Source organism: Gopherus flavomarginatus, chromosome 8 (genome assembly GCF_025201925.1).
Source record: "Gopherus flavomarginatus isolate rGopFla2 chromosome 8, rGopFla2.mat.asm, whole genome shotgun sequence".
Taxonomy (NCBI): domain Eukaryota; kingdom Metazoa; phylum Chordata; order Testudines; family Testudinidae; genus Gopherus; species Gopherus flavomarginatus.
Window position 1 is genome coordinate 16,652,044 of NC_066624.1, and position 23,769 is coordinate 16,675,812.

At 38.1% G+C, this 23,769-nt stretch overlaps 1 protein-coding gene across 7 annotated transcripts in view; it reads right to left on the reverse strand.

Annotated features, from left to right (window-relative positions):
- TENM1 (teneurin transmembrane protein 1) overlaps positions 1–23,769 on the reverse strand; it is a 1,412,425-nt gene that overhangs the window by 1,343,050 nt on the left and 45,606 nt on the right. The gene's annotated exons all lie outside the window — the stretch shown is intronic.

Consider the following 23,769-nt stretch of genomic DNA (forward strand, 5'->3'; position numbering starts at 1 on the left):
GGCCGCCCTGCAAATAGATCACCTACTTTCAAAGTTATAGACCTCAGCAAGAGAGACCCAGTGCTAGTGAGGTGTTCTTTAGGTAAAGCCTTAACATGTTGATTTGGGAAGAGCATTCTGTTCATGTTATTTAAAATGTATTAAAGTCTTCCTACTGATGCTGTAAATACCATGCTACCCTGAACTGTGATATTTATTAGGCATTGCAACTAGACTGCTAGGTAAAAATCATGACTTTTCATGGTAAATGTAACTGATCAATGAAGAAAATTAAATTGCTTTTTAAGATGCCTTTGTTGACAAGCATAATTGGAATCATCCATTATGAAGCAGGGACAGCTTTTAAGATCCTTTGTTACACAACCCATCTAAGAGCTCATTCAATTAAATCTAAGTAGAAACACCTACAGATCCTTGCTAAAAGTGTTCAATAAGAACATCCTGCTTTGATAATGTTAATTCTTGTAGGCTCTTAAAGACACCAACCGCTAAGTGGGAGCTATTGCAACTGATAATATAATCAAAACCCGGATAGGAGGAAAGAGACATTTTTAGTCCCAAGTCACCTAAAATACATGCTACAGTTCATTATGAGCTTAACTTTAATTTAGCAACTAATTGCATCCAAGTTAGGACAAGCAAATCTGAGTGCACCCCTTTGGAAATAAAGGTAGGAGGGATAAATTGAGTAGCTCTATTTTAGTAATGCATGGATTGAGGGTAATTCTGTAAAGAATCTGCATCTCTTGTCATGCATGCTTAGCATCTCATCTGGAGTGATACGCATGTACCGCTCCCTCCATCATCATTTTTAGATAAACTGTTTGGGGCATCCTGTGACCCAAGAAAGCTGCACACTTGATAGTCTGTCTAAACTGAACTATGAACTGTGTGCTATTAAATATTATACACAAGAACGAACCCAGCAGAAGGGCTATAAAATTCTCCTTCTATTTCTAGCCTCACCACAAAGATTTATAACTGAAATCTCACTGCAATCATAACTACCTAAATACCAAACTAAGTTTTGTTTGTGTATTAATCAAAATGATCCTTTGAGGAACAGCAATTATCCTGAATACTTTCCATGCTCAAGTGGAATCATCCTAAATGTAAATGAGTGCTGGATATGTCTACAGAGCCTCTTCATTTCAATTTATTGAATTGGTATTTCATTTGCTGACCATTAATATATTTTTTAAAACAGATTGTTGTAACATGGTTTAAACTGTCACTATGGAAACATGGCTGAATATTCTGAAGTTGATTGGTGTGTTCATTAAACCTGTATTACCAGCATACACACACACACAGGTTATTATAAACTTCATTGCAAAGCAAGAGGATACCTTAAAACTCTCTTGCTCCTTAAAACTATCACATGCAAAGTCATTCACTGCAATTATGCAAGTATCAGAAGTAGTGACAGGATGGAAAGTGATATCAGAATCTTTGCAATTTCCAGGAAATGATTTATTTCAAATGCATTCACACTGTTGCACTTACCGTTGTGCCAGTTAATAACTATTTAGGATTTTGTTACATATAAAGATATTTTTCAGTACTTTTTCTCTCATTTGACCCAGTGTCTGCAATTTTCAGTACTTTTTCTCTCATTTGACCCAGTGTCTGCAATTTTCAACAGTCCCAGGAAAAAAGAAACTTAAGACAAAGTTATATTTTAAGAACAAAGTACAATGTTCTTATTCATAAATACTTGATATCAACAAATTCTCTCATACTGCCTATGAAATTCACTGGAGTGAATACACTACAGCTGAAATACCTATAAAGTAAAGTGCCTTCTAAAACTGACATACTCTCATTTTAGAAATACAAAACTATCTTTCTGGAATTAAAGGTACGATGTTGCAATTCACCTACTGGACATTTCTTTTCAAACTACTTTCTTTAAAAAAAAAAAAACAATGGGTGAAATCCTACCCCATTAAGTTCAAAATGAGTTTGCTTATGACTTCAAAGGGGCCAGAATTTCATCCAATGTATTTATATACAGTAGTGCATTTTATCTTCAGAGCATTTTATGACCATCAGTGAGTTATAACTGCCTGAAAAACTCTGAAGTGGATGAGCATTACTATCCCTATTTGTCAAAGCCAAGACACAAAGAGACTGGAGGTGACTCACAGCCCAGGGAAAGGGGTGAGGGAAAAGATGTTGCTATTCTTCCTTTGCACTATCCCAAACAAAGGCTGTTCCAGGGGCTGGAGAAGCACCAGTATAACTTTCAGTATGTTTACACTTTAAGCTGAACGTGTAGCTAGAGAGTAAATAGTGAAAATAAAAAGGAGCATAAACTCTGGCAAGTCAAGTGTAAACGTACAATTAGGTAGGCCAAAAAAGAATTTGAAGAGCAACTAGCAAAAGACACAAAAACTAACAGCAATTTTTTTTTCAAAAGTACATGATAAGCAGGAAGGCTGCCAGACAATCAGTGGAGCCACTGGATGGCTGAAGTGCTGTAGTAGCACTCAAGGAAGACAATTCCATTGCAGATAACTTAAATGGATTTTTTTTCATTGGCCTTCACTGCAGAGGGCAGGAGGTAGATTCCCACACCCGAGCCATTCTTTTTAGATGAAAAATCTGAGGAAATGTCCCAGAGTGAGATGTCTATAGAGGTGGTTTTGAAACAAGCTGATAAATTAAACAGTAATAAGTCACCAGGACCAGAGGTTATTCACATAATAATTCTGAAATAACTCAAATATGAAATTGCAGAACTACTAACAGTGTTATGTAACCTATTGCTTAAATCAGCCTCTGCACCAAATGACTGGAGATAGCTAATGTAACTTCAATTTTTAAAAAAGACTCCAGGGACAATCCTGGCAATTATAGGCCGGTAAGCCTAACTTCAGTACCAGGCATATTGGTTGAAACTGTAGTAAAGAATAGAATTATCAGACCCATATATAAACAGAGTATGTTGGGAAAGAGTCAACCCAGTTTTTTTTTAAAAGGGAAATCATGCATCACCAACCTATTATAATTCTTTGAGAGTGTCAACCAACACGTGGACAAGGGTGATCGAGTGGATATAGTGTACTTGGACTTTCAGAAAGCCTTTGACAAGGTCCCTCATCAATGGTTCTTAATCAAAGAAAGCATTCTTGGGATGAGAAGGAAGATCCTCTCATGGAATAATCTGGTTAAAAGATAGGAAACGAAGGGTAGTAATAAACGTTCAGTTTTCACAGTGGAGAGAGGTAAATAGCCAAAGACTTGTACTGGGACCAGTGCTGTTCAACATATTAATAAATGATCTGGAAAAAGAGATTAAATAGTGATGTGGCAAAGTTTGTAGATGATACAAAATTACTCAAGATAGTTAAATCCAAAGGAGACTATGAAAAATTACAAAGGGATTTCACAAAATTAGATGACTGGGCAACAAAATGGAAGATGAAATTCAGTGTTGATAAATGCAAAGGCAATGAATGTTGGAAAACATTATCCCAATTAAACATACAAAATGATGGAGTCTAAATTAGTTTTTACCACTCTAGAAAGATCTTGGAATGATCATGGATAGATCTCTGAAAACATCTGCTCAATGTGCAGCAGCAGTCAAAATAGCTAACAGAATGGTAGGAATCATTGGGAAAGGGTTAGATAACAAAACAAAAAATATCATAATGGCACTATACAAATCCCTGGTATGCCCACACCTTGAACACCGTGTGCAGTTCTGGTCACCCCATCTCAAAAGAGATATATTAGAACTGGAAAAGATACAGAGAAGGGCAACCAAAATGATTAGGCATATGGAACAGCCTCCATATGAGGAGAGATTAAAAAGAAAGACTGAAGGGGGATTATGACAGAGGTCTGTAAAATAATGAATGGCATGTAGAAAGTGAATAAGGAAGCGTTATTTATCCCTTCATATAACACAGGAATTTGGGGTCACTCAATGAAATTAATAGGCAGCACATTTAAAACAAACATAAGGAGGTATTTCTTTACACAATGCACACTCAGCCTGTTGGACTCATTCCCGGGGCTGTTGTGAAGGCCAAAAGTATAACTGGGTTCAAAAAAGAATTAGATAAATTCATGGAGGACAGGTCCATCAATGACTATTAGCCAACATGGTCAGCTATGCTACCCCATGCTTTGGGTGTCCCTAAACAACTGACTGCCAGAAGCTGGGACTGGACAATGGGGATGGAACACTCAATCATTGCCCTGTTCTGTTCATTCCCTCTGAAGCATCTGACACCTGCCACCAGGGCCGGCTCTACCATTTTTGCTGCCCCAAGCAAAAAAAACAAAACAACGACAACAACAACAACAACAACAAAAAAAGCGGCTCGGACTGTCCTGCCCCAAGAATGGACGGAATGCTGCCCCTTAGCATGTGCCGCCCCAGGCACGTACTTCCTCCGCTGGTGCCTGGAGCCAGCCCTGCCAGCCAATGTCAAATGAGAGGTTTCAGAGTAGTAGCTATGTTAGTCTGTGTCAGTAAAAAGAATGAGGAGTACCTGTGACACTTTAGAGACTAACAAATGTATTTAGGCATAAGCTTTCCTGGGCTAAAAACCACTTCATCGGATGCATACAGTGGAAAATACAGTAGGAAGATATATACACACAGAGAACATGAAAATATGGGTGTTCCCATATCAACTCTAATGAGACTAATCAATTAAGGTGGGCTATTATCAGCGGGAGAAATCAGGATGGCCCATTTCCAACCATTGACAAGAAGGTGTGAGTAATGGTAGAGGAAAAATTAGCATGGGGAACTAGTTTTTACTTTGTGTAATGAACCATCCACTTAGGTCTAGAACTGATGCACAGTGGATAGTAGACGAGTAATTACTTTGCACTAAATTTTGCAGTAAATATTCAGGAGAAACTTTAATTGAGGACAGCAGAATTTGCTTCTAGATTAGTAACACTGCAGCAGTTAAACAAATCACACATTTTGTCACACACTTTCATGTGCTTCCAAAGACAAGTGAAAAAACTTTCAAGTTTAGCATGTTCACTTTGACCAGTTAGTTCAGCTCTTGCTTTGAATTAGAACATTGTTTTCTTATAATGATTTTCACTTTCCAATAAAATGAGTCCCAGCCACAAAAAATTGTTTCTGAATTCAAAACTATTCTTGCACCTTCAGTGTTTGTGGGAGCGTATAGGTTTTAGGTTCAGCTCATTAGAGAGAGAAAAGGGCCAGATATGATATTAAAATCTGTCTTTGGATTCTGACTTCCTATCAGATCCTTAGCAATACCAATATTAAAAGGCTTTCAAAGACAAATTGAGGACAGCTCAGTATTCTATTTTGACAAGGCTAAACCCCTTCCCAGCCCCATCCCCGGCATTTGTACCTGCTTGAATTTAATTGATAGTTCACTGCTATACCAATTCCAGTTCAGACAGGCATTTCTCTCATATGATGTTGTAAGAAATGTGAGTTTATAGACATATCCAAGATATCGATTCCCTATGGATGTTAAAAACTCTGATTTCTCACAATCACCAGCTGTTAATTATGAGCCATTTGTTTATGATCTGATGTTTAAAGCCAAATCATCTGAGCCTCATTCATGAAAACTTTAAGACCCTCGTGCCTGTGGTCAGCTCACTACAGGATCAGGGCCCAAACTTGTGATCAAATGAGAGACACCTAATGCAAATATTATCCTTTAGGAGAACAAAGAAAATAATGAGGAAAGGAAGTAATGGAGAACCAAAGCCAGATGATGAGCCTGGAATATTCACAGACAGGGCAATATAGCAATAAATTGAGACAGGCTGAAATACTGTGGAAATAATTCATGTCTAATGTGTAGTTTGGATACAAAACTGATGGCAGAGCCCCTCTGGAGCATCAGGAAGTGAATTATTATGCAATAATTGAAACCTTCTTGCACCTGGCTGGGAGGGTAACTTTTGCTTCTACTGAAATATACAGAAAGCAAATGAAAAAGCTTTGAAATTTGTAAAAACACAGGTTATAGCTGACAGCCATGTGATGCAGGTTACAGCTGTGGCATATTAAATATTAATACATTTCAAATTTGTGATACTGTTTGGGTTTTGGGTGGGGATTTTGGACTTTCTAGTTTTGTATAAGACTTTAAATAAACACAATTATTTTTACCTAATGATACCACTCTTGTTGTGAAAAAGCTCCTACTATGAAACATTGATATGCTGCCCTTTGGGGACATTCATTTCCCATAAACACTTGATAATCCAGTGCAAAGAAGTGGCTAATTTTTTTTTAAATTTATATATTAAAAATCACTATTGAAAGTCAGAAAACTCTCTAGAAGTAAGAGAACCGTTAAACATCACATGACTACCATAGAGCCCAATTTGTAATACTAAATTCAGATACAGATAAGGAGTTGTGAATTCAGTTTTCTCATTGGGCTTTATAACTTATGTTAAAGTATGCATTCAGTTAAAATCACACAAAGTTTTACAGTGCACTTAAGTGGTTTTACAGCAATTTAACTTCACTGGTTTCAATGGTGTTTCTCTTGTTAACCCTAGCAGAAGTGAGAGGAGAATCAAACCAAACACTTCAGATACGTATGATGAAAAATATTAAAATTTCACAAAGTAATATCCAAAAATTACATTGTTCCCCCTTGTTTGCCCTAGTTTTCATTCCCAATTATATTTCACTGTGTTGCCATAGGTTCATGGGACCTTTCATACAGATATACCGTATAATGAGCAATATATCGATCCCCAAATGCGCTCCCGTCGACTCCGGAACTCCATTAGAGCGAGCAGCGGTAGCGGAGTTGACAGCGGGAGCTGCGGTCGTCGATTCTGCACCGTGAGGATGGGAGGTAAATTGAAATAAGATACTTCGACTTCAACTATGCTATTCAAGTTGCGTATCTTACATCGACCCTGCTCCCTACTGTAGACCAGGCCTAAGAGGCCAAAAAGACATCACATGGACACTTCCGCAATTATTTCAAGGCTGCTTCTTCAGCTAATTAATTACATTTCTTAAACAAGGTACGGACATTTAGGTGCCAGCTTCACTAGGGCACTTAAATCACTACAGTGTCAAACCATATAACTTCTCATGTCTAATTGTCATAGTGTCAAATCTCAATCTGCACTTAGGGCTGTCAATTAATCGCAGTTAACTCAAGTTAACAAAAAAACTTAATCGCAATTAAAAAATTAATCATGATTAATTGCAGTTCTAATTGCACTTTTAAACAATAGAATACCAATTAAAATTTATTAAATATTTTTGGATGTTTTTCTACATTTTCAAATATATTTATTTCAATTACAACACAGAATACGAAGTGTACAGTGCTCACTTTATATTATTTTATTACAAATATTTGCACTGTAAAAATTATAAACAAAAAAAATAGTATTTTTCAATTCACCTCTTACAATACCGTAATGCAATCTATCATGAAAGTGCAACTTACAAATGTAGATTTTTTTCTTGTTAAGTAACTGCACTCAAAAATAAAACAATGTAAAACTTTAGAGCCTACAAGTCCACTCAGTCCTATTTCTTGTTCAGCCAATCACTGAGATAAACAAGTTTGTTTACATTGATGGGAGATACTGCTGCCAGTTTCTTATTTACAGTGTCACCAGAAAGTGAGAAAAGGCATTCGCATGGCACTTTTGTAGCTGGCATTGCAAGGTATTTATGTGCCAGATAAGCTCAACGTTCATATGCCCCTTCATGCTTCAGCCACCATTCCAGAGGACATGTTTCCATGCTGATGACGCTCATTAAAAAATAATGCATTAACTAAATCTGTGACTGAACTCCTTGGGGAAGAACAGTATGTTTCCTGCTCTATCTTACCTGCATTCTTCCATATTTCATGTTACAGCAGTCTTGGATGATGACCCAGCACATGTTGTTCATTTTAAGAACACTTTCACTGCAGATTTGACAAAACATAAAGAAGGTACCAATGTGAGATTTCTAAAGATAGCTACAGCACTCAGCCCAAGGTTTAAGAATCTGAAGTGCCTTCAAAAATCTGAGAGGGACGAGGTGTAGAGCATGCTTTCAGAAGTCTTAAAAGAGCAACACTTCGATTCAGAAACTACAGAACCCGAACCACAAAGAAGAAAACCTGCCTTCTGCTGGTGGCATCTGACTCAGATGATGAAAATAAAAATGTGTCAATCTGCACACCTTTGGATCGTTATTAAGTAGAACCCCTCATTAGCATGGATGCATGTCCTCTGGAATGGTGGGTGAAGCATGAAGGGACATCTGAATCTTTATCACATCCGGCATGTAAATATCTCGCGACACTGGCTACATCTGTGACACGTGAACACCTGTTCTGTTCTTTAGGCGACATTGTAAACAAGAAGCGGACAGCATTATCTCCTGTAAATGTAAACAAACTGGTTTGTCTAAGTGACTGGCTGAACAAGAAGTAAGACTGAGTGGATTTGTAGGCTCTAAGTTTTACATTGTTTTATTTTTGAATGCAGTTATTTTTGTACATAATTCTACATTTTAAGTTCAACTTTCATGATAAAGAGATTGTATTACAGTACTAGTATGAGGTGAATTGAAAAATACTCTTTTGTTTTTATAACAAATATTTGTAATAAAAATAAATACAAAATGAGCACTCTACACTATGTTCTATGTTGTAATTGAAATCAACATATTTGAAAATGTAGAAAACTTACAAAAATATTTAAATAAATGGTATTCTATTATTGTTTAATGCAGCAATTAATCATGCGATTAATCACGATTAATTTTTTAAATCGCTTGACACGCTAGCATTATTCTTTCTTTAATCCAGTTAAGAGGCCTCATTTGCCTCTTATTTACACTAGCTTTACACCACTGTTACTCCATTAACTTCAATGTAGTTACTTCTCATCTTCGCTGCTCTACATGAAGGGAAATCAAAGGTTTTAAACATTATCTGTATGCCACTACACAGACAGTACTTACAAATCAATATACTCTTACTATCAAAAAGGATAATATAAAGGTATTAAATTTTATAATACAAGTTCAAAAGATCCTTACTTTTATATGGTGTTACACCTACAAGTACGGTAGCATGAAAAAATGTATTATTCCATTGCAGTACCTGTTATAACTGATGACAAACATCTATGTGACCATGGAATCATTACAAGAATCATTTACGTGAAGATAGAGGAGTGGAGTAATAACCTCCCTGCACTTTATGTATTATATACGTATACTTTACAGGGTCAATGGACTGATTAGGAACAAGCATGGGTCCAGCAGACACATAGTTCACTTCATTTCCCATTTTCTAACTAGACACAAGATCAATCTCTCCACTCATTCACTCTGTTTCTCATCTTAACCATATGTCTACTTAAAGTGTAAAATCCTCAGAGAGGATATTGTTTTCTTTAGACTGGTCTGTAAAATGCCTGGCACAGTGGTGGCACTATGCAAATACTAAATAACAAAACACCTACCACTTGTAAATGGTGGGATGTGGAAGTGCAGAGGAGCAGTTAAGGCAGAAGCAGAGGTGGGTCGAGGGTTGCCAACTATGTTTGGATGAATTCCTGGAGGTTTCCTCACATGACATTATCTTTAATTAAAGACTGGTTGTTTTTTTTAATTCCTGGAGACTCCAGGACTATTCTGAAGAGTTGGAAATCCTAGGTGGGCCCCAAATTGCTGTCAGAGGTAGGAGAGGAGTATATTTGCATTGCCCTCTTTCTCTCCTCCTAAATGTCATTGTGGTGAAGGCACTGGTCCAATTTGGCCTCTCTCTTCTCCGTGGCTGAGCTCTTTAAACGCCGCCCTATTTATGAGGGAAACATCCTACTTTGCCAAGCAACCTCTTTAAAATTCTTCCCTAGTTTACTAAACATTAGTCTTCCATGGAAGGATCTGTCCAGTGCATTAGTACATCAAGGATGCACTGAATTTGCTGCTGTAAAAGGGACTGGCTGGAGAAGATGTGTAATGTTTAAAGTGTATTTTAAGACAATTTACTTTGACATTTTTAATACGTCATGAAAACTTGCCTTCCACTATATGAGCTCTTCAACTTTCTTTTAAAAACAAAACAAAATCTTAATCTGGAGGTCTCAAGTTCTTCAATGCTAAATAGTTGTTCATTAAATATTAGCCAATGTTGGCTGTTAATCACAAAGTAGCTTCCCTCTCCAGACATAATTCTAAGAGGCTGTCCATTTTAGTTATTAATATTCTCTCCCATTTATTTAGGGTTAAAGCTTCCTTTTTCTGTTATTAAAATACCATTAATACTTATTTATGGATATTATATAATTTTTATACAGTTATCTAAAAATGCAGTACAAGCAGAATAGACTCCTCTCTGCTACATGGAAGCTATCGATACCAAAGGATTGTATTCGCATATCCCCACCGCTCCATCAACTTGTGTCAGCAACTGTTTGGTTCATGTCAAAAGATATCAATTAAGGGTTTGATTCTACAGTCCTTAGAGAGGTAAATGTTCTTCTGCCACTGAAGTCACTTAAGGGCATCTCCTCAACTGGTGTATATTTAGTTTTACATTTTGCTTGCATATGTAATGCAGCATTAAACCATAAATTCTTTCTTGAATATACAGCACGTGTTTCGCTGCAACATGCATACAACACTTGAATACACCCGTTAAAATTATCTGTTGATACCACAGTACACTTGCTCTATATCACATTATGTAAGTTAAGAGCACAGAACTGCTAGCACACAATGTATGTGTATGAGAGATTTTCTGCCTTGCATTATGAAGATATTTTACTGCACTGCAACTATTTTTCTTTTAAACAGCGGTGGACATTTTAAGACAAAATTACCTATTTTTAAATTGGAATCATATTCCTAGAACTCAAATGACTAAGAAATGAATCATCATCATGCTTGAAAACAAGGGATGCAAGCTAGTACACAGTATGACAATATGGTTTCTTACTACCAGTACTTTTAACAAATTATCATATCGTGTCGGACAACTTTAACCTTGACCTCTGCTTCAGTCAGTCTGCATCACCAGAAAACCCTTATTATGGATCTGAGTCTGCAAGGTGCCAAATGCCCTCAGCTCCCATTGAAATCAAGGCAAATTTAGGATACCCATCATCTCTCAGGGTAGGTCTGAACTGCCCACCTGAAAGCCTGGGTAATTACTTGTAGGGCTAGCCTGAAGTGCAAGCTGCCATAGTTTTCCTATTCTGCGACCTGAGCTAGCTAGATTAGAGCTAGCTCAGGTATGTCCCTTCACGCTGCAATCACGTCTGCAATGGCAGATTAGACGTACCCTCAGGAACTGCTTAGTACCTCCCAGAACTATGGCTAAATTCACTTGCTGCTAGTGTTGGAGGATTAAATTGTTTGAAATGTCTACAATGTACCGTGAAAGAGCGAGCCTTATCAATGAATTGTGGTTATGGAGACACAACTAACCTTCTAAAAATTCGCTAAGCCTCTGAGGACAAGGGAGGAGATAAGAGCAGGGAACATAATAATTTGGAACATTAATATTTAATATTTTAACTTTATTTCTCCTTTGCCATACTCTCCTCCTGAAACAGCTGGGACAAAAGTAATTTTCATTGTTCTTTAAGGAGACACTGTTGGTTTTTTTTACATTACATCTGTTCCTTAAAGTCACAAACCCTGGAAGAAGCAGCAGCAGCAGCAGATAAATCTCTTTGGCAGAAAGACATACTCAAACTTCCAGGGACAAAACTGATCTTTGCCTCATGGGTTAATGGCATTAATAATTGCCATTTTGATAAGTCTAAAAATGTAAGAACCTTGCTCAAACAAAAGAGTCAACCCTTCAAAAATGATTATCCATGATGAATTTTCAAGAGCAATGAAAATTGTCACTCTGCCAGCTTGATAAATTGTAGCCCCAACTAGCAAAGCCATTTGCCTTGCAGTAAGCACAAAAAGACAGATCTTTGCTGAATACAAACTATATGCTTGCACCTTTCACAGCTGGTTTAGCTTGTGAACGCAGCAAAAAAATAATAAAAACTGAAGGTTATGCACAAAAAAATGGTTTCACAACTAACTGCTTTTCTCAGTTAAAAGGTATCTTTTTGATAACAGGAAGTAGTCTTGAAGAAACCCCTAGGCTGTCTGTGGGGCTAAAAATACAGGCACAGATGAAGAATAACAAAGGTTTCTTGCCATTTAAATATATTTTATTATATGATCCAGCAGTGTAACTATAATCATTTGAGGGGGAAAATATTGCAGAGAGTCTCCTTAGCACATACGAGCGCATACACCCATATAATAAATGTATCACATCTTTGATCACTTTGTCTGCCCAATGTTCTATCTTCCACGATGACTGTTTCTAATATTCCAAATCCCTCAGCCGCTGCAAGCATAGTAGTAGTTCTTTTTTTAAACTGACTTGTCAGAGAAACGTTTACCTCTCTTCTATATGTGAATTTCCCTCCCAAAAATCACACTTGCCTGAAGCCAATTTTGCATATGATTCTGCACTTTAAAAAGTGCAGAATCTAAACTCTGATATCTTATTACCTCATGTTGCTAGAAATGAAAGCTTTATACCTTCAGAAAAGGGAGCTTCCTAATGGAAAACACCCACTCACTTTTGGCCCTTGAGATATTAGTCTCTAAAGTTTTGACATCTTTAGGCATAAAATAGCTATTTTAGGTCATGTCTAAAGGTTTATATAGTTCCCTGATTGCTGTACGGATGAACTCATAGAAACTAAGACTTGGTTTAGTCTAGAGGGAATAGAACAAAAGTTTTTAAAACGCCTTAAAACATTACTAAAATAGTTTGTCTGTAACATATGCTGAGGTATGGATTTTTTTTCCCAATCAGCACTGATTTGGAATTACCTGGATGACTCATGAGTTGTGTTCAGCCCAAATTCAATGTGATAAAACATTTATCATTAAGCCAAAACACACCATCACTGAGGGTTTTGTGCTGCTGTTCATCACCATAGCTCATCACCATACGTCCTAGTGTATTCCACACACAAAAATATTGGCAACAGCAAAGTCCTTAATGTACACCAGAGCCTCTAGCTTTTCTCCCTTATGAGGTATTATCTGCCATAATTCTATATACATGCATGGGATAGTATCTGATTGTGTAAGAATGCATCATAATTTATAGGCACAAGAGGAGCCAAATTAAGGCTGCACAAGTAACTTCCTGACTTTGGGGTGCTTGACTTGCACAGTTAATATTTTTAAGCAGGTTTTTTTTTGGCGGGGGGGGTAATTTCTTAAGTTTTTAAAAAGCAAATTGAAACTCTCCCTCCCCCAGAATTTCCATCACATAGCATTATATTGACACCTACGCTGGTCATCAACAGGGACGGAATCTTGACATCCACCACACAGACCTCTGCCATTTGAACTAACTGATAGCAATAGGTTGTCGTCATTCTCTAGTCTATATGGACCAGCCAAGGAATGTAGCTGTTAAGTTCTGTGCCACTCTTCACTGAGTATGTGTGAATTGCAATTTTTCAAAGGCATATACCTTGGACCAATTTTGGTGGATTTTCATAGAGACATCACTGTCAGTGGCCACACTCTGCCAGATTTCACGTCCCTTCTCCATAGCATGGAGAAAATTTGAAAGATTTTTTTTGAATGTGGGCAAAACAAAGTATTTTTCACTAGCTTCATTCTCAGAAACAGTTAAATAGTGTTGTCTGAAATTTTCCAAAATAATTGAGCTTGAGGCAGATGCCCAACACGGAAAATTTTAAATGGTTAAATTTGGGTAAAGTTATAAGCCGCTAAAAACAGGGTCTTATCATGAGAAGTGTAAGGCAACCTTAATAATAGGTGGTGCTAGCAGCTGCTGCCTATAATTATATAGTTACATATATACACACACACATGGATACTTAGCAATCACATAGTACTTTTTTGTATAAAAAAGTACCTTATTGGCCTTAGCTGATTATTTCTTGATATAGCCTCTGTAAGTATCATATTCCTTATCTTACTGATAGCGGAGAACGTCAATGACTTGCTTGGGGCAATAAGTCACCTGTGTTAGAGTCAGCAATAAAGCTGTGGAGTTCCTGGCTTCCAGGCCTACACTTTAACCACTAGACAACAACTTGCTATCTCTCTGTAGTGTTGGAGTATATCATGTATCACATGCAAACAAATGCACATAGTTCAAAGAGAAAGACAGACAGAAAGTGATCAAAGTAATACCAAAAGGGGGAAGGGAACACACACAGCATTGGTGTCCCAAGCTTTCCTAGTACCATTAACAATTCTTTTAAAGATTTCTGCCCTACAAACTGATGAGCTTCACCTTAAAAAAAAATATTAGTTCTGAATAATTTTCTCTTCTATAAAAACAGATGTATTGATCATGCAAAGACTACTTTAGCCTTTGATAATATCTCAAGAAGTAAAAGAATGGCATTTCATAACTATTAGCTTTGTACTAATGCTGCTATGAAACCAGCTGCCATGGGAAGGGACACAGTGGTTTCTTTGAAAAAATATGCGGCTATATTAATAGGGGAACTTGGAGCAATTTTGCAACTCTGAAAATGAGAAAGACTGAAGGAAGATATTGAGCAGGACAGAATATATTTCTTTCTACCACAGACATATTTATGCAGCATTCTTGTGTTACCCTGAGATAAACAGTCTGTTGTTTCATAGGTAACACTCACAGCAGTATCTTTATGAATATCGATCTATAGCATCAACTTCTTGTCCTAGAGCTTCCTTCCGACAATACATTAATGATGATAATGATGTAACCATTGGCTTGCCATTATTCTTCCGTCAAGACAGTCAAACTAATTTTATGGCAACATCTGTTGCAGACTGCAGCAAAATTCCAAGTCAAAAGATGACATTTTAATTACCACATTTTATAAGGCTGTTGCCTAAAAAGCATAGAAATCTTGTAGCTTGGGTTAGTTGTTGCCACAACTTTCTATTTAAAGTGAATGCAGACACTAACAGGAAACCTACCACCTTGTATGCTCACAATATGCTCATATACCGTGATGTGGAGTGCAGTATAAAAACCTAGATAGATAAGCAAAACAGCTTAGCAGAATGTTTTCTATTTGGGGAATTTAGTTCGCACCTATGTGGATTTTCTTTTGCACAAGAAGAGCTGCTCATTCAGGTTCCCCATTACTGGTTTTCAATATTTCCCCAACTGCCTGCATAACGGATGCCATTACACTTGCTGGACACAAGGGTGCACCCCTCAGTGTGGGGTGAGATGAGCAACCTGGGTGAAATCTCCTTTTTGCAAAAGCAAGATAAAATGAATAAAAAGATTATGTTAAACGACGAGGCACAGGTTTATGTACCATCTATCCAGGCTCTAAACAGAGCACCTTTCATCATAGGACAATAACCCAAGTTGGAAACAAATGGATTGTGACTTGTTTTACAAAATACAGATGTATTATTCCTTTCTAAATTGCACTGGTAATCTACTCCTCCATTTTAATGATGCACACAGTCCATTAATTCAAAGTCAAGGTTGTTTGACAAGGTAGTATAGGAGATTCAAGGATAATATTCAAATTAATAAGGTAACCAATATTTCAATTAGAAAGCTTAGTTACGAAATCCAACATCAGGCTGGAAAATACTGTAGTTCATGAAGACTTTAATAATTACCACCTGATAGAGAACATATAAGCACACACGTTTTTGATGCAGTCTCATTGAAGATCAATTAAAGATAAGCTCAGGAATGAGGTAGCATGAGGAAAAAAGAATGGATTTGAAAAGCATACAAAACATCTAAATAGGGAGAGTTAGATAAAGAGGATAGGTGACACTGCGGGCTTGTCTATATGGCGAGTTATTGCATGGCAAGACAGGATGTGAATCTACAGCACACCAGTTCACCACGCAGTAACTTGCTATGTGGATGCTGCTACAACATAGTGAGAGTCCCAGAGTAATTAGCCCGATGATCAATGGACAAACGGACATAGGTGTAAAAATATAGACATTGGAAAGAGACATGTATTTACAATAGGAAACATTCCATTGGAGCACATAACAGAATGTTAATAGTAGCTTGACTTGGCATCTCAGATATACACAGAATTAATTTACCATAGCTATCCACAGTACAAGTTAAACGGTTATTATGACAGGTTGTATCAGGCCCTTTGAGGCCCCCTGCTGGAGGCCTCGTGGTCATACCACACGTTACCCCAGGACAGGAGGGTGGTCCTCCAGACCTGCCTAGATAGGATGAAGGGAGGCAGCCAATCAGAGCCCATGAGACTCAATTAAAAGGAGCTGCAGGGGCTTAGCAAGTCACTTTCTGGCTGGGACCTGAACAGCAAGCAAGGGTGCTCTGCTCTGGCCACAGAAGCCCAAGAGATAACCAGAAGTTGGCTGTATTTTGCTTTCTGAAAGGAGATAGTGGACCTGAGAACTGTAACCCTAAGGCACTGGATGAAAGGGAAGAGATCTGGTGGGAAGAACCCCAGGGAAAACAGTAGCAGCTAATCAATGGAGTTAAAGGGAGCAGTGCATACTGTCAACTCATGGGGTCCATGGGTTGGGGCCTGGAATAGTGGGTGGGCCGGGCCCCCTCACCAGCCAAAGGGGAAGTGGTCCAAGCCCCGAGACGGGGATAAGACTCTCTACTAAAAGCCTGAGAAAGGGGCTGGAGGTTAAACAGGCCCAGAGATGGGACTGAAGGCCCTGGGGAAGGCCAACTGTTGAACTCTGCTACCCCGAAAGGGACTGAACTGAAGGGGTGACCTGGCTGACAACTTGGCAGTGAGAAGACAAAGCTTCTCGAGGGAGAAATCCCTGGGGGGTCAGTGCTCTATAACAGGGCAGGGATGAACTTAAAGCTAGTCCTAAAGTGGCTGAGAACTGAGCTCAGAGACAGGGTAAAGACACTAACAAGAGCACAGTGATAGCCCTGTTGGACTTTTGTTGCCCCAGAAGGGGTTCATCCATTGTTGGCTGCATGACTTAACTGGAGAACTGAAAACCTGCCTGACAAGGTCAACAACTTACAGGGGGTACTAGGAGAAAAATAAAATTGCAGCACTATATATAGCCAACAGGAGGCACTCATGAGAGGGCTGAGTAGAAAACAAGAATTCCGTTTCATGAAAAATTGAGGTTTCAAAAATTGTTTTCATTCCATATCAGAACAAACTTGAGCCTTTTGAGATTTTTCATAACAAAAAAAACCAGTCACCCACCACAGGATAGCCAATAGCCTAGTGGGTAGGGTATACTAATTGGTTGTGAGACCCAGATTCAAGTTTCTGCTCTGCCTAATTTTGACCAGGAACTTGAACCTGGGTCTCCTACATCCCAGGTGAGTGCTCTAACCACTGGGCTGTTGGCCATTCTAAAGTGCAGCTATTATTTTGAATAGAAATTCCATCCTGGACCTGAGAAACCTTCCTGATGACACTTTCATCAAAAAAAGATACATTTCCACACACAAAATATATTGGTATTGACAAATCAGCATTGTCCGGAAAAAAAACTTTTAATCAATAACTTGTCAAGCAGCTTTAGTTATAATGCATTTGTTAGTCAGGACATTGGTTATCATATTAATGCTGAGTCAGAGAAAAAGAAATATGCTGTCAACAGAGTGAGACAGATGGGCAAAGGGTATAGACTTCAAGTGACTGGACTGGGAATGACAGGTGAGGGCATAGCCAATATTTGAGAAGACTGATCTTATCCCTTTCTGTTGTCCTCTCTCAGCTGTTGGAGAATAGGTTAATGCCAAGCTTTCTGGCCCAAAGTTTTGCCACAGAGCAATGGAAAATTTTACTCTGAGTCAGCCTCTCAGTTCCTGATCAAACTTCACTCCTGTTCCCAGTGTGGCTCTATTACAAAATTATATATTTCCACAAAATAAGCACAGACTAGTTTATTTAAAGCAGTAGTTGCCATAAGAATGTTATGTGATTGCCAATGGGAGGGGAGGGTAGTCTGCTATTATGAGTAGAAGGATAGATTGAACACAAACTCACTCCATCAAGACATGGTCTGCTTGGACAATGCCTGCCTTAACATACTGTGAACCAACTTTCCATTACTCAACTTTGTATGAGGAAGGACGCTGAATAATATCTACCTATTTAGACCGATTGACTAATTAAGGTAACCAAAGGCATGCTACAGAAAACCTTGTGTGGAAGCAAATCCACAGATTATGTGATGTCCTAATCAGCATATATTAATTGGAAAAAAGTCCACATGGATGTAACAAAGTGGTTAGCTGGTTTCCTCAAAAACAGACTACAGGCACCCTACTGATATATTACTATTGAAATCGATTTCTAGTTGAAGTCCAATAGTAACCCTACTTGGAATAATGAGTATAAAAACTAATTAAGGTTACATTTTTCTAGCCATGTCTAATTAAATAGCCTACAAAAAGTGCACAAGCATTTCACTGGAGGAAACTGATCCAGGCTATATTAAATTTATTAACTTTTTCCCCCTCAAACAAGAAGTATACAAGACCTATTAGTGTAACTCAGTCTTACAAATCACCTTCTTTAATTATTTGGAATAAATATGTGAAGAATAAAGTTCTGAAATTAGAACAGAGACTTTTAAAAACATATATACAGCACTAGGTATGTTTATATACAGCACTAGGTTCTGTATCCCACATAAATACTAATTTCCATTGTACTTGGGAACTATTCTACAACCTCTTACATACTTTTTTAATGTCAGGGATATTAAAAACACTTTCCTCATGCTTAAAAAAACCCTAGTGATGTCTGATCTATTGATAAAAGTATCTTCCATTAATGGATTTCCAAGGCATTTTGGTTTTATATTTTATGACTGCGTAACGATGAAAGTAATGTGCATGCATTTTCTTTTTCTCAGTTACAAAAGTAGCAACATTTCATCCTTTGCATTTCATCTTTAAAGCCAGAGTCTTCTACCCTTACTCAAGATGAATAGTACCTAACTCCATGGGCAGAAAACAGGTCTAGATCACAGAATCATAGAATATCAGGGTTGGAAGGGACCTCAGGAGGCCATCTAGTCCAACCCCCTGCTCAAGGAGCAGGCAGCAACTCAAAATCTGAGTAAGGGAAGATGAGTCTGGCCTAACATTCTTCCCTGTTAGATTTTCTCCAAAGAGCAGTGAGCCATGGAATGTGATGTTCAAAATGCAAAATTACTCAGCCTTCTCTTAGACCCACCCAATTTTAAATTCTCCTCTCTACATAGAATTTCCAAATTGTACATCCTGATCTGCGGTGACGGAGGGGCACCTCCATGAGCTGCAGAATAGATTCTGTTTTCAGAGCTCTGTGACAGGCTAAGACAATTGAGTTTTTATAATTGGCTTAGCTTTGTCTCCTTTATAAGATGAAATGGACAAGACCTGCCACGGGATGTGCTGGCTGCCGTTTCCCGACACCCCCATTGGCCTGGGATGGCAAACCACGGCCAGTGGGAGCCATGATCAGCCGAACCTGCAGATGCAGCAGGTAAACAAACCGGCCCGGCCCGCCAGGGTGCTTACCCTGGTGAGCCACGTGCCAAAGGTTGCCGACCCCAGGCATAGAGTGAAAACTTGTGAAGACTGCTGCCATCGTCAGCTGGCAACCATGAAAGGACCATAAAAGATAAACAAGTCATTGCAGATAATATCTCATTAAAGATAATAGGTCACTGCAGATCAGGATGTATGATTTGAAAATAGTAGCTAAAGAAGAGAATTTAAAATTGGGGGAATCTAAGAGAAGGTTGATAAAGGTGATACATACTGACATGCTTACTTTCTGTCAAATGAGGACTCTTAATACCTCCAGCAACATTTTATCAGCTTAGAAATTTTCAAATAAAATATCATTGCATGCTATGCAACACAAGTGCAAGGAGAGTCTTACTCATTGGCAAGAATATTAAGTCCAGGAACAAAATTACAAAAGCTGGAGAATCAAATACACACATACTGTTCCTGATACTGCTGTGTTACAAGAGACGCTTTATAGTTAGTAGGTAAAAAACAACCACTGTATCTAAGTTTTTTATACCATCTATTGTTAGATAGCTAAGGCAGATAGAAAGAACACAATTCATATAAATGTAATACTACGCTAGAATCTGTTTGGTAACCGGAAATGGTTTCTGAACATTACATTTTCCTTTTCTTCAAAATAGATTTAAATCTCATCTCACATTAATGATATAGCTTTGCTCTAGTCTCAAAGTCGTTTCCAATTTAAGCATCTTGAATAGCGTTAGCAGTCGTCTTACTTTCTTTGGGCATATTTCATATTTCATTAGTGGAAACAACTTCATATGAAAGAATGTGTTAATCCAATACAAGTTACTAATTGAATAAACGGTTATACTAAATTAATGGAACTATTCTAGAAAGACTCTCTTTGAAAAAAAGGTAGAATAAGGAAAGAACTTACCTTCCCTTTAAAAGTGCATAACAGAGATTTAGCAACATTAATGACAGTCACACACAGCTATTACCTCAGGCACTTAGCTGAAAACGTAAGTGTTAGTGCCTTTGTGTGTGAAATGTCATTTCCACAGATAAGAATTAAGAACTATGCACTATCATTGACATGATCATAGAAGTCCCATTGAGGTGAACAGGATGAAGAGTATGTGTAGAGGGAAGGAAGGAAGGAAGGAGCGTTTATTGTATGTAGTCATAGGCTTAAGAAAAGGAATATAGTTTAAAAAGTCCAGTAATAGTGATATATAGGTCCCTAAAATTAGGGAGTGCAAAGTAATAGTCACAAAAACAAGATTACAAAAAATTTTGTAATCGCTTCTCTAAGTAAATAAATACATGTATAAATAGTTTTAATAAATAATTGAGAGATAATAAGAATGTTATAGGCATGAGTAGCATAGGCCTGATAGTTATAAGCAACCTATTGGAGTCTAAGAATCTATGCCAAACAACTTATTAACCATTTATTCCATCAATTAACCTTTTGTAAACTATTTATAAATGGAACTTTAATGTACATTGTGATGGAAATGAAATCAGTAAACAAGTAAACATTATTATTCTTAATATTATGAACTATTTTAAAGGGGAATTTGTGATAAATGAAGAGGGGGGTAGCTTCCTTTTATGGACACCCAGTCAGCCAGTTAGCTATAAAGTCCCTCTTGGTGGCTGTTGTCTGCTTGCTTTACCTGAAAAGGGTTAACAAAGTTCCTCAGATAATGAAAAAGGAGTGGGTACCTGACCAAAAGACCCAATGAGAGGGCTAGAACTTTTTTAAATAGGGGAAAAAAATTCCCTTTGGTTGTGTGTTATGTCTCTACCAGAAAGAGGGGAACAGAGGGCAGCAGGAATGCTGTGTAAGGCTAGAACCAGGTATGAAAATTCATCTTCCATACCTAGCAGAAATTGCTGGATAGGGCATGTTTAAATAGACATGATTAGGTTTATGTTATTTTTTATTTTGGCTTGTGGATCCCCTCTGTGCTAAGCCCAGATGCTTTAAGCTGAACTCCCAAGAAAGGTATTTTGGCTTAATTTTTGTAATTGTTTCTTTTAAGATCTAACAAAAAGCCTAATTTCCAGATGTCTTGTTTTCCTTTGTGTTTTTAATAAAATTTACCGTTTTTAAGAACAAGATTGAATTTTTGGTGTCCTAAGAGGTTTGTGCATGTTGTTTGAGTAGATGGTAGCCACAGCTAATTTCCTTTGTTTTCTCTCTCAGCTCTTCCCTGGATCGGGGGCGGGGGGTGAAAGGGCTTGAGGGTACCCCACGGAGAGGATTTCACAAATGCTCCTTCCTGGGTTCAAAGGGTTTTTCTGCATTTGGGTGGCGGCAGCATTTACCAAGCCAAAGTCAGAGAGAAGCTGTAACCTTGGGAGTGTAATACAAGCCTGGAGTGGCAAGTATTAATTTTTGGAATCCTTGCAGGCACCTACCCTCAGGACTCAAAGTGACAAAGTGGGGATTCAGCCTTGACAGGATTAAATAAGTGTCTGATTTTGAGACAGCTTGTTTGTATGCAACATTCTTGTTCACTTGGTTCCGGCACTGACCGATTGCCTATGGAGTATCATGTCCAAGAGGATCTTCATCTTTTCCCTTTTAGGATTGTATCTGAAGTCTTGCATGAAGAACCGTCCCATTCTGTTGACAAACAATATTCCCAGCTGTCCAGTTTCTTTTTATCGGGTTGAGATCATGATGCTGGATATCTTCAGTTAGTGATTACACTTGTTCTTGTAAATTTCTTCAGGGACTATCACTTTGGTGAATACAGTCTATTGGTTTGAAAGACTCCTATCTTGCTGTGATTAAACAAAAAGCCAAAAGTCACTCCTGGGAGGTAGGGGTGAGATTCAGTAGCCTTTCAAGCATGACAAATATCACGGAGGGGACTTCTATAGAACACAGTCTCTGCGAATCCTTGTAGAGTAGCTTTATCTGTAAACACGCTTTCACATCAGCAACACAGCACCATTCAGATTCGTACAGCATGTAGTCATTCCTAGCCTTAAACAAATCTCCAAACACCCTTATATTCCTAGGATAGACAGGAATATAATGGAGGTAATTCAGTAGAAGGCCTGCCATACTGATTACACTGGTCTACAATTTTTGAGAAGTCATCTGCTTCAGAGATAAAATGTGATATTTATTATGTATTTTGATGTGCTGAATTCAAATATGACAATTAAAACAACTGATTGGCTACTGTTTCTAAGATATTTAAGTTTTTACATTTTATGTCTATGTATATTGTGTAGATAGTAGAGTTTTAATCATAAATTGTAAACCTAGGTCTTTTCATGTGTTTATGGTTGCTTTACATGATAATATTTCACCTGTCCTGTTTATGTAACACTTTAAAAATCAGCAAACGGGTCATATAAATAAAATTTATTAGGAAACAGAAGGCAAAAAACTATTATGTACATAGTTTAGTCCTATTCAGTGTCTACTCGGTGCTTCTTGGCTTGTCTCTTGTATTCATTAAATGGAGCATCTCTTGTCACTGTCCAGCAATAGTCTGCAAGCATTGATGGGCTCCATTTGCCCTGATAGCCTGCCAGGAGATTCCACTGCTGTAGTCTGGAGCCCAACAGCTCTGCCTTCCTCTTGGGTAGTTCCAAATCCCTGACAACGTCATTCAGTTCACCTTGTGTTATGAGGTGTGGTTCAGAGGAGGATGGGAGAAAATGTGGGTCCTGTGACATTGATGGTTCAGGACCAGAAGTTTCATCCTCTTCCTCTTCCTCGTCTGACTCAATTGAGAATGATTCTGGTGCATCAGGAACCGACAGTCCTTCTCCATGGGGTACTGGGCGTATAGCTGATGGAATGTTTGGATAATGCACAGTCCACTTTTTCTTCTTTGACACACCTTTCCCAACTGGAGGCACCATGCAGAAGGAACAATTGCTGGTATGATCTGTTGGCTCTCTCCAAATCATTGGTACTGCAAAAGGCATAGATTTCCTTTTCCTGTTCAACCATTGGCGAAGATTTGTTGCACAAGTGTTGCAGCATATGTGTGGGGCCCACCTCTTGTCCTGATCTCCAAATTTGCAGCCAAAATAAAGGGGATAGGCTTTCTTAACCATAGTGGTTATACTGCGCTTTTGTGATGCAAAAGTCACTTCACCACAAACATAGCAGAAGTTATCTGCACTGTTCACACAAGTACGAGGCATTTCTGCTCACTTTGGCTAAAGAGAAATGTGTCCCTTTGCAAAATCAAACACTGACAAATAAGAGAGCACGACACTGTATGATTTC